Below are 10,117 nucleotides of genomic sequence, written 5' to 3' on the forward strand. Positions count from 1 at the left end.
TGCGTTTTTAAAATATTTCTAAAATTAATGAAATACGTACGTAATTGGAGATTAAAGTTATTGTTCATATTAGCCTTACAGTTGTATAATATCTAGAAAGAAACCAAGCGTATTAACATAAATGCTATAACAAACATTAGAATTGCCAATTTGTACTGCGTTAAATTCGGGTTGAATTTATTTCATTTATTACTTTATATCTATAAAATATGCAATGTTTTGTGGATTGGAGACTATTCTACGGATTCATACAACAAGTGATATATTCAAATCATCTGGAAGTGATAAGGAGAGTTAAGTCCAGACAAGTGAAAACTCCAAACATATATACCTGTACATATTTGCCGTTTAAAATCATTATCCTTATGCGTTAAATTCTTTCTGCTAACTAATTTTGTTACAATAACAATCAAGATATTTTAATTTAAGTACGAATTAACAATTAACTCTTCGTCCTGAGGTAGCAGGGGACAGTTTCGCACGATAGGCCCGTGAACTTTTTAAAAAAAATGTAAATACCCCATATTTGAAGAGATATTACATGTGCAAAAATGTATACAATAATTTTAGGATGCATGTCAAATGTAGCTGAGTGCTTAATACAAATGTTGATAGACAACATGAAGGTGTCACCATGATTCCTAGCATATAGATGGGTGTAAATACGAAACTAAGACACGTGGTAAGTTGCTGAAGAAATTCCGGTGAAAACATGCATGGTCCAGCAAAAGGTCTGTAGGTGAGAGGGAAGGTGGATGGCCCCATATGAAAGGTAGATTTTTGAGATGGGCAGATAGGGTTCTTGATTGTGCACAGTGTCTAAATCCCCATGTTTCGTACTGTGATGGTGTGGGGTGGTGCGAATTAGCCCAAATGAGAGAAAATCAAAGCAAAAAAGGGGAACCTGCTCAGAGCATGTTTTGTGCACCAGCACCAGTATTTATAGATTACATGTAATTTAAGGTCATAATTTATTAACTACACTAATATGAAATACAAGTATTGACATAAAAGGGAAATATGATTTTTTATTAGTCTGTCATAATCTGACATTGATGTATACCCCTATCCATATGTTTCAGAACCAACGAAACTGTCCCCTGCCACCGGAAGGGATCCACAAAATACGTATCGTCAGTGTGGTCTGATCTAAAAATAGATGTATAAAACGATTTTTACCCAGCTTCTGCGTTCTGGTATAGTTGACGTGTGCGTCAAGTTGTATCCTTGTACGTACATTGTAATCAGGACTTCTTATCATTTATGACGAACGATTTGAACTTTTATCTAAATGCCAAACATCCTCTTTATTCGGCGTGAAGTGAACACCAGGCTTCCATACAACGGCTTTTGCAATAGAAATTTACATTGTATTCTCTCAATACGTTAAATACTTGTGATACACTAGATGAAGACCACCATTATTTCTTGTAGAAATACCAAGCATGAATCAGATAACAGATAAACTTCACGTTGTAAATATTCATGTTCAACTGTGGGGTGATGCTTCGTTCAGTAAAAGACGATATTTTTTCACTTTCATTTGTACTTTTATAAAAAGTTCTGCAGTTCAATCTTTGACATGGATTTCTACAATAAGAGCTACAAATCGTTCTCTAATATCAGGCACGCATCATCATTTTTCAAAGTGTGTAACTGTAAGGGTCCGAAGAAGTTGATTTCAGAATAGTCTGAAATTCTTGATGAGTAAAGTTGAAAAAAGGTTATGTCTGCCCCTTACCCAGAATTCAAAATCCTAAATCGAGGTGATGGGGCGTTCCTCACTACACTAACAGGAACTTTACATTCTTAAGACATTCAATACTCCAGTTTACTATGAATAATCAAAGTACTGAAAGTAATGATGGGAGTTTATTTTATGTAGATTTGCACCAAATACTTCTGGAATTGAGAATAATAATAATAAAAAAAAAAAAATAAAAATAAAAAAATAGAGAAGTACGCTCAAAAGTCATAAACTTACGCTAAAACGTATGTTGTGTCTCTATAACAATCAACGCCCAATTAATTAAGTCTACCTACATATAGACACTGGTAAGTTACACCTTGTGTGGATTGTATTTTACTATTCCAACATATTGTATACTCTTAGAATTGCTCAATTCTGTCAAAATATGTCACTAAATTAATATTCTAGCATTCCCGTGGGGACACAGATTAGAATAGGTCCTCAGTACCTCTTGCTTGTCGTAATTCTTGGATTTATGGTAATTTTTGAATTTTTTTTCTATAACTCCTCCTAAAAAATGGGGAAAATGATTGACATGACTTAGATATCTAAAGAATTCCTCATTGCTTAAACTTGTACTTTAACCTCAGACATTCACTTATCCTTTATCTTTAAAATTGTGAATGGTCTTACTTAGATTGATTGATTAATTGTTTAACATCCCGTCGATAATTTTTCACTCATATTGAGACATCACCAGCTGTAGGTGAAGTACCACAAATTTAGACCTATGCTCAGAGCACAGGGCCGTAGCAGTGAAGGTTCTTTATCGTGCCAACGCATGCTGCGACACAGGGCCTCCGTGTTTAAGGTCATATTGCCGGTAATACGTAAACAGATTACGAACTATTTGCTGCTAGCGCTGAACATTACATCTGTTTGTAAAGAAGTGCTAAGGTCCACACCACTTTGAGCCGAGCGACTGCATAGAGGAGTTGCTAAAATCAACTCCCAAAATTGGGAAGTGTGAAAATCTTTGTCAAAAAAGTGGGTTCCCCTCCCCACGAATGTTTCTTAGTTATATACATGTATACTAATTCTTTAACGTCATTGTGTATATCATGAAACACATGTATTTATATTATTGCCATGTATATATGTGTGGGGAGTTTATAGAAATTGTTCCCGTGTCACGGCAGGCGTTGACACGTTGAAGAACCCTCACTGCTACGACCATAAACGCTAAGCATGGGTCTAAATTTGGGATATTTTACCTACAGCTGGTGACGCCTCATTATGAGAGAAAAATTCTCAATGGGAAGTAAAACAAACAAACAGACTGACGGACAACCCTTTGTGATTGCAATTCAGTATGTCTAAACCGAATGTTAAGGTAGATATGGATATTGTGCACAATATGATATTTCGTATAGCAATTTTTATTTGTTAAAGACGTTTGTGTTGTGTAATCAGACATAACGATAATAATGATAAAACCACACCAAGGAATCGGAAATTTGTCAGACAAGAAGACGTTATCAAAATGTAATGAATACAAAGCCTCTCTATATTATTGTATCAAGCCATTTCTGCTAATATAAAAATTGCAAAGATGTCAAATTCAATCACTGTAATAGCGGTGCTAATAAACACAATAAACAAAGAATAATTGGTCCCAAACATGAATTTAATTTGATGTGGTTAAGGCAGTACTTCTAAATGCAGACGACAGCACTGCATTAAAAATACGCCATGAATAGAAATTCTGCGGATGATTTCTTTGATAGTTATAACATCTTTTTAAATCGAACATTACTTAGCGAAGTAATCAGATTTTAAAAGCAGAGATTTCCTACATGGAGTAATGAGATCATGGGGCTTATCTGTGAACATGTTTCAGCTGGATTTGAAAAAAATAACTAAATGACTGTTGCCAATGTGAACAGTAAGCAGTAGTAAAGATTTCTGAACGGTACACATTGAAGTATAAGTACCTAAACAGTAATTGTAGCTAGGATTTCTTTTTTTTTTCTTCACAAATGCAAACTAGAAAAATACGAATTAATTTTTTCTTCGAAATTAATTATGCATGGAAATATCTGAGAAACCATTAGTGATTGCAATACTTGTATTAGGATATCCATATTTTTTAAAAATTTTATTCATAAAAGTCATTGAAAAAAGAAACGAATTTAAATCAAACATTGATGTTTCTTAAATAAGAATCGCTACTTTGTTTCTTTTTATAACTTTTTAAAAAGATTTTTCTTCCTTTTGAGAATAATTTATCCATATTGATCCTTCACCAGCTGTAGGTGAAGCCCTTCAGATATAAACCTATGCTTGGTGCTCAGGTCCGAGGCATTGAGGGATCTCGAATTTTGTCAATGCTTGTCGCGACAATAGACCACGTTTTTCAAGGTCTCATTTGAGAACCTCGAGACTTTCACCGCCAAATGCATCTAGCGAAGGAGTAGTACTGTCCGTTTTCGTCTTTTGTTTGACACGGCCAGGGCATGAACATGGCTTAAACCCACGGCCGTCTTGTCACGAAGCGAATGCTTTTACCAACGCAAACGGCAGAATTGTTAATAAACACAATTAATTGGGGATTTGCTGATACTGTTGTGATGACTGAGTAAAACTATAGATTTAGAATCCCAGCTTTAGTATGTATTAGCATCGTTAAGGATGATTTCTGTCAGGTGGTTTAAGTGGTGTAATTCTGTTGGTGACCCGATTTCAGCTCTCCAGGCATACAAATATAATTATATTCGCTGAGGTTTAGGGTTTTCTCACAAACCTCCTATAATCTCTTCCTGAAGTATTATTGTTACATAATGTTGTATGTAATCCATTTGTAACTTTTGTCTTATTTTTCCAAGCCATGAAGAGGCTATAGACTCTGAGAGAGAGAGAGATATATCTCATTAACGAAGCTTTGAGAGGTATCGCTTACCTGTATCCTAGATACCTCTTACGTAAAATATACCTCTTTATCTCTCAAAGTTAAAGAGATATCTCTTACAGATTTTCAGAAAGAGATATTAAACCTTGAGAGATGTCGCCTAAAGCTAAAGAGATATATTTACCGTTTAATTACATTGATATCTCCCATGCATGATCGTCGTCATTTACGTGACGTAACACACTACTGCTCGGTTTGCGGATAAGTTCGAGTATGTCGTTGGGACATAATTGCCACCAAGCTGAGTCTACTGATAACTACTTCAGGACCCGAGTCAGGATCCAGGTACAATTCCTGAAGACAAAAGAATAGAGTAATTATTGATATATGTGGAAGGATAGAAAGTCTGGGCTTCAAGACCATAATCTGAGAATAGACTTAAGTCTAAACGAATCGAACCAACTTTTGAAATAATTTTCATAAAGAAATAAAAAAAATTTCAGTGAATGTTTGCATATTTTATTATATTGCATGTTGTTGAGGGTAACATTGAAAATTTTCACCCCGAGAAAACCATTGTCAACCGAGGCGTAGCATACTTGCTTTTCTCTTAATTTTGCATCTTTAATAGGATTTATGAGATTGATCACTTTTCGTTATCTTCACCTGCTCATGTACGACCACAGAATATCTTAAAGAATGTAAAGATCATATAACTTACATAATGATTTTTATGGAGTGGTATAGACAACGGAATAGTGAAAGAGAAGAGCCGCCATGTTACATTAACTTTGGCTTTTGAAGACAAACAATGTGGTAGTTCTAAAATCATTGGTGAAATTTGTAAAGAATATTTTTAGTAGTGCCTGCTCATCCTAAACTAATGTACATACACCTGACTGTATGTTTATCTACTTTTTAATACTTGTATATTTTGTGATGCTTACCTGTAACCTACGTTTATATACATTGTGTACACACAGGTCACGTGCTACACATGTTAGCTTGATGACGCGACCTCTAACTATAGAATGAGTTTATATAATTATGTATATATTTGTTTGTACCTCATGCACAAGAGTTCTGGGTTTGAGTGAATACAGAATTGAATGTAGAATTCATCTACATTTTAATTGTGCCCTTTCAACCAATTTACCATCTTCACAAGTCGAGGGTTATTGATTTGTTACCTCGCACTAACCCTTGACATCAGTCGCTTTATAAAAGTTGGGCTCATTAGACCATTACGCAATCCACTATAAATAAAACATCCAATGAAATCACTGCACCTTGTCATGGTGTACAAATGAAATGACGTGATCTCATACTGCTGTATTGATAAACATCCGGAATTGTAATATTTACACCACTAATTACGTTTATTAATAGTAGATCAAGTTTGGAAAACTTTTTGCTTAAGACAATATTGCTTAAACGATTGAAATAGCCATAACTGTAGGTATCAATACACGTGTTTTTATTTGAATCTCTTGCTTCGCGTTGTTATAAATAGAACCACATTCTCATTGGTTCCCATTCTTATGTGGAAAAATCAGAACGAGCCCAACTTTTATATAGCGACTGATGTCAAGGGTTAGTGCGAGGTAACGAATCAATAACCCTTGACTTGTGAAGATGCCAATTTACATGAATTTGAATTCTCAGGGCCGTAAATTACATGGAGGCGGAGGAGGCAGCTGCCTCCTCCAACTTTTGAGCCAAAAAAATTAAAATTTAAAGTTTATTAGAATTTATGTTGTTTCCAATAACTAAGAACATGATACCTCCCTTAAAAAGCATTCCAAATCTTTCTTTTAGAATGAGTTAGTCAAGTAACATCTTAGAAGTCCCTAGAATCAAGGATTTTGCACGAAACGTGTTCAGTGTGCACAAAATGTGCTCAGCGTCTGGGGGCCTGGGCGGCCCCCAGACCCCGCCTAATTTCCTGCCTCCTCCAAATTGAAGGTTAATTTACGGCACTGATTCTTGAGAAGATGTTAGACAGTTTTCTCTTCTCTGTCTGTCACCAATCTGTCCTTAAAACACTCTTGTTGTGTATCTTGAAGACTTTATTTCACATTTCAGAGATTCCATATGCAAAAAAGAGTAGTAATCAGTCAGTTGTAATAGACTGTGCGTAATCAAAAATGTTTTAAAATTGCAGTACTGAAAAGAAACATTGCTTAGAATTAGACGAAATAAACTATAGCATATAAATTACATGCGTAATTTCCTACTGTATGAATTGCTTTTCAGGCGATGTTAATTATTTATCATTATTTATCATTAACACCTGACTGACGCAATTGTTATTATCACCCATATTGCAACTCATGCTTACACTCCTAAATCTCGAAACATCTTCTGAATTTCTCTTTTATGTCAAAACACTTATTATCACCTTATCGCTAGGAAACTCATAGAAAGCAAATCAATACACTTTTTCAAGATGATTCATCATCTTTACGTTTTATTATTTTCTTCATGCCCTTTCTCCTTTTTGCTCGCCTGGACGATTGTCCGGAGATCTATTGTAATTCCCCATGCATCATCAGTGCCCCCCTAACTGTCGTGGACAACAGGTTAAATGTCTTTCAGTAGGTCATTGGAAGACAATACTAACACTGATTGATTGATATTTCGCATGGATGGTGTATTTATGTAAGCAGTCAGGAATCAGATTCTTCTAATCATCTCTCTTGTGAATAACTATGATAGTTTCAGCAGCAGGTTCATTCCCAAGAGTTTCGTATGATTTAAACTTGCAATAACAAAGCAAAGGCGGACACTTGCAGCTATTCATGATTCGGATGCCAACGTTGATTTTCACTTTTGACTGAGGTTTGAACATGTTTTAGTTTAGAGCTGTGAACATGCTTTAGTGTAGAGGTGTGAACATGTTTTAGTGTAGAGGTTTGAACATCTTTTACTTTAGAGGTTTGAACATACTTAAGTTGATTTTTTAGCACATTCGAGCCTTTCTGGGCCGCTGTAAATTCAAAGATTCAATGCTTTGAAAATATACTAAACCTTTTATTTCATAAAATGGATCATGTATACAATTTGTTTTTGGTATTTAAAGACATTGGTATCAGGTAGAATCGCCAAAAGTAAAGTTATTTTTCAATCCTTATCAAAATTTAGTTAAAAAATCATACCCTGTCGACCGGCCATACTTGCCGCGAGCCTTATATTTTGATCAGGTCTACGGAGTAATCTTTCGTCAAAATCAATATGCAAAATATCGTCTAACAATTGTTATGAAACACTTCAGACAGCATTCGACCTAATGGCAGATTTTCTTTGTAAATGGGACCATTATAACGATTATAGAATTCGCTAAATTCTGTCTTTAAAAACGAGATTGTTGAAATCTATCTAACTTCAACTTATTTTTCAGTGGTCTGCCTCGATTTAAAACTTGATCATACGCAGAACATGCCCACGTGTATTGAATCAGATGAAACACACATGCAGGTGATGATGAAATATTGCTTTAACAATTTGGGAACTTGGCAAAGGAGAATTTGAGGTTACATGTATACCCCGTTTTCATGCGAACTGTTACTTTTTCATTCACGTCTATATTCCATTAAGGCCTAGTTCGATCATCAGCCATAGTAGTTGTCTAGTTGACTTCCGAAACTTAATTGCGCATGCCTAACTGATTTCCGGACCTACTGAGGTTTAAACATTCAGTAAGCATAGGTTACTGTGTGGTAGACCAGGCATTCGCAGTGACACCCCTTCAAATGTCGACCAAAGGAAGTTCGATCGTACTTTGCTTCAACTTTAATTACTAAAGTCGATGATCGAACAAGGACTAAATATCCAAATATCATAGCATGAAGCAGGCGTGGAAGACTCTATGGTGTCTTTTATTTTTAGTTCCCTGGGTCATATCGTATCGACATATAAATGAAAATGATTTGTGATTATAAATAAAACGTTTCCTAAGTCGATGTATCTAAATGTCGTATTAAAGGTCGCATCAAGAATTTATTTTCTTCTCATGTAGAAGCTTTTCAATAAATTCTGACTCACAAGAATACATATATAAGTTCCGTATAAGTTTTAATTTACGACCCCTGGGTCGAGGCCTCTGCTGGTGGACTGTTAGTTTCCGGGGGTCTCTACAGCCCAGTAGCTAAGTACTTCGTTATTAGCTTGAAAATATGGATGTATATTTAATTGCTGTGATAAAATTTAGAAATTCATTTCAAGATTAAGGATTATCTCCCTCATGCACAGCTCTAATCCTTGACGAATTTGACTCCAGTCTTTGGCACTATTTTCTTAGTCCTTACAAGTTTATTGTTATTTCTGATTTCCAATATTTCGGCTTGAGCATCACTAAAGAGACATAATTATTTGTCGAAATATGCATCTATTGCATCAAAATTGGTACCGTATAACTTTTACATATACATTTCATTTAGTAAAGAAGCACAATTCGTTCCCATGGGAATTCCGACAGACTGTTGGAAGACCTTATCACCGAAAACTATATGTATTTGTATATTGTCAATGAGGCTTCAGCATTATTTTGATATCAGCTTTAGAGCACTTGTTTGTAGAGTTAGAATGGTGTTTAACAAAGTAATTTTTGGATGGTTGATCACAAGATATGAATATGTCCGAGTTCCATATTATAGAAGAAAGAACGGTATATGAAGCCAAAAAGCCTGCATTTAATCTATCATGAGGAATGGTGGTGTAAAGTGTTGAAACGTTGTACATTTTGATATTGTTGATTTAGGAAAGGCTTTACGATGTCAAATTTACTAAAACGTTCTTTTGGAGATTTTGGAAATTTGCATTTGATTTACACAAATTCTTGCATATGGTGTGGCAAAATAAGTTCTAAGTAGTTTAAAATATCCTAAAGAGTGACGATATTATGGACTTGTTAGTACATTCATTGGATCCTGTGATTTATTGTATAAAACTGAAATCAGGTGTTCCAAACCATCGGACGACGCGGAAGTGCATCTCTGAGTCTGCGCTGCACAAACTATAACTAGGAGGGATTTTTTAACGTGTATTACTTAATTAATGATGTAAGATTACCTTTGCTAATCAAATTTAGCAAAAGCAGATAAAACACTTTTTGTAAAAATGCCATGAAGTAATTATTAATATCACAAAGAAAAACCTAAAACACGTGTCTCTACCGGCCTGATATAAACAGATAAGAGTTATATTGTTTCCGTACGATTGGAGAGAAAGGGATTACACGTAGATTAGTGTGACAACCCTGATTCTTTCCGGAAATCCTTTATCCGCGCTTGCGGATATTTTTATCCTTTTTGAGTGCCTGCACGCGGTAATTTGGCAAGTCCAATTTACAAGGTCAGCAGAGGGCAGTTGTATGTCTCCGTCTTGGAATTAGCTCTTTGATTTTTTTCATCAAAGATTGGAATAAAATGTAAGCGATAAATTTTGGTACAATCGTAGTGAATGCATTGTGTGCATGGTATCACTCTGGACTATGTTTACAAGGTCATTGTATCTATGGT

This window comes from Ostrea edulis, chromosome 3 (assembly GCF_947568905.1).
Source record: "Ostrea edulis chromosome 3, xbOstEdul1.1, whole genome shotgun sequence".
Lineage (NCBI taxonomy): Eukaryota > Metazoa > Mollusca > Bivalvia > Ostreida > Ostreidae > Ostrea > Ostrea edulis.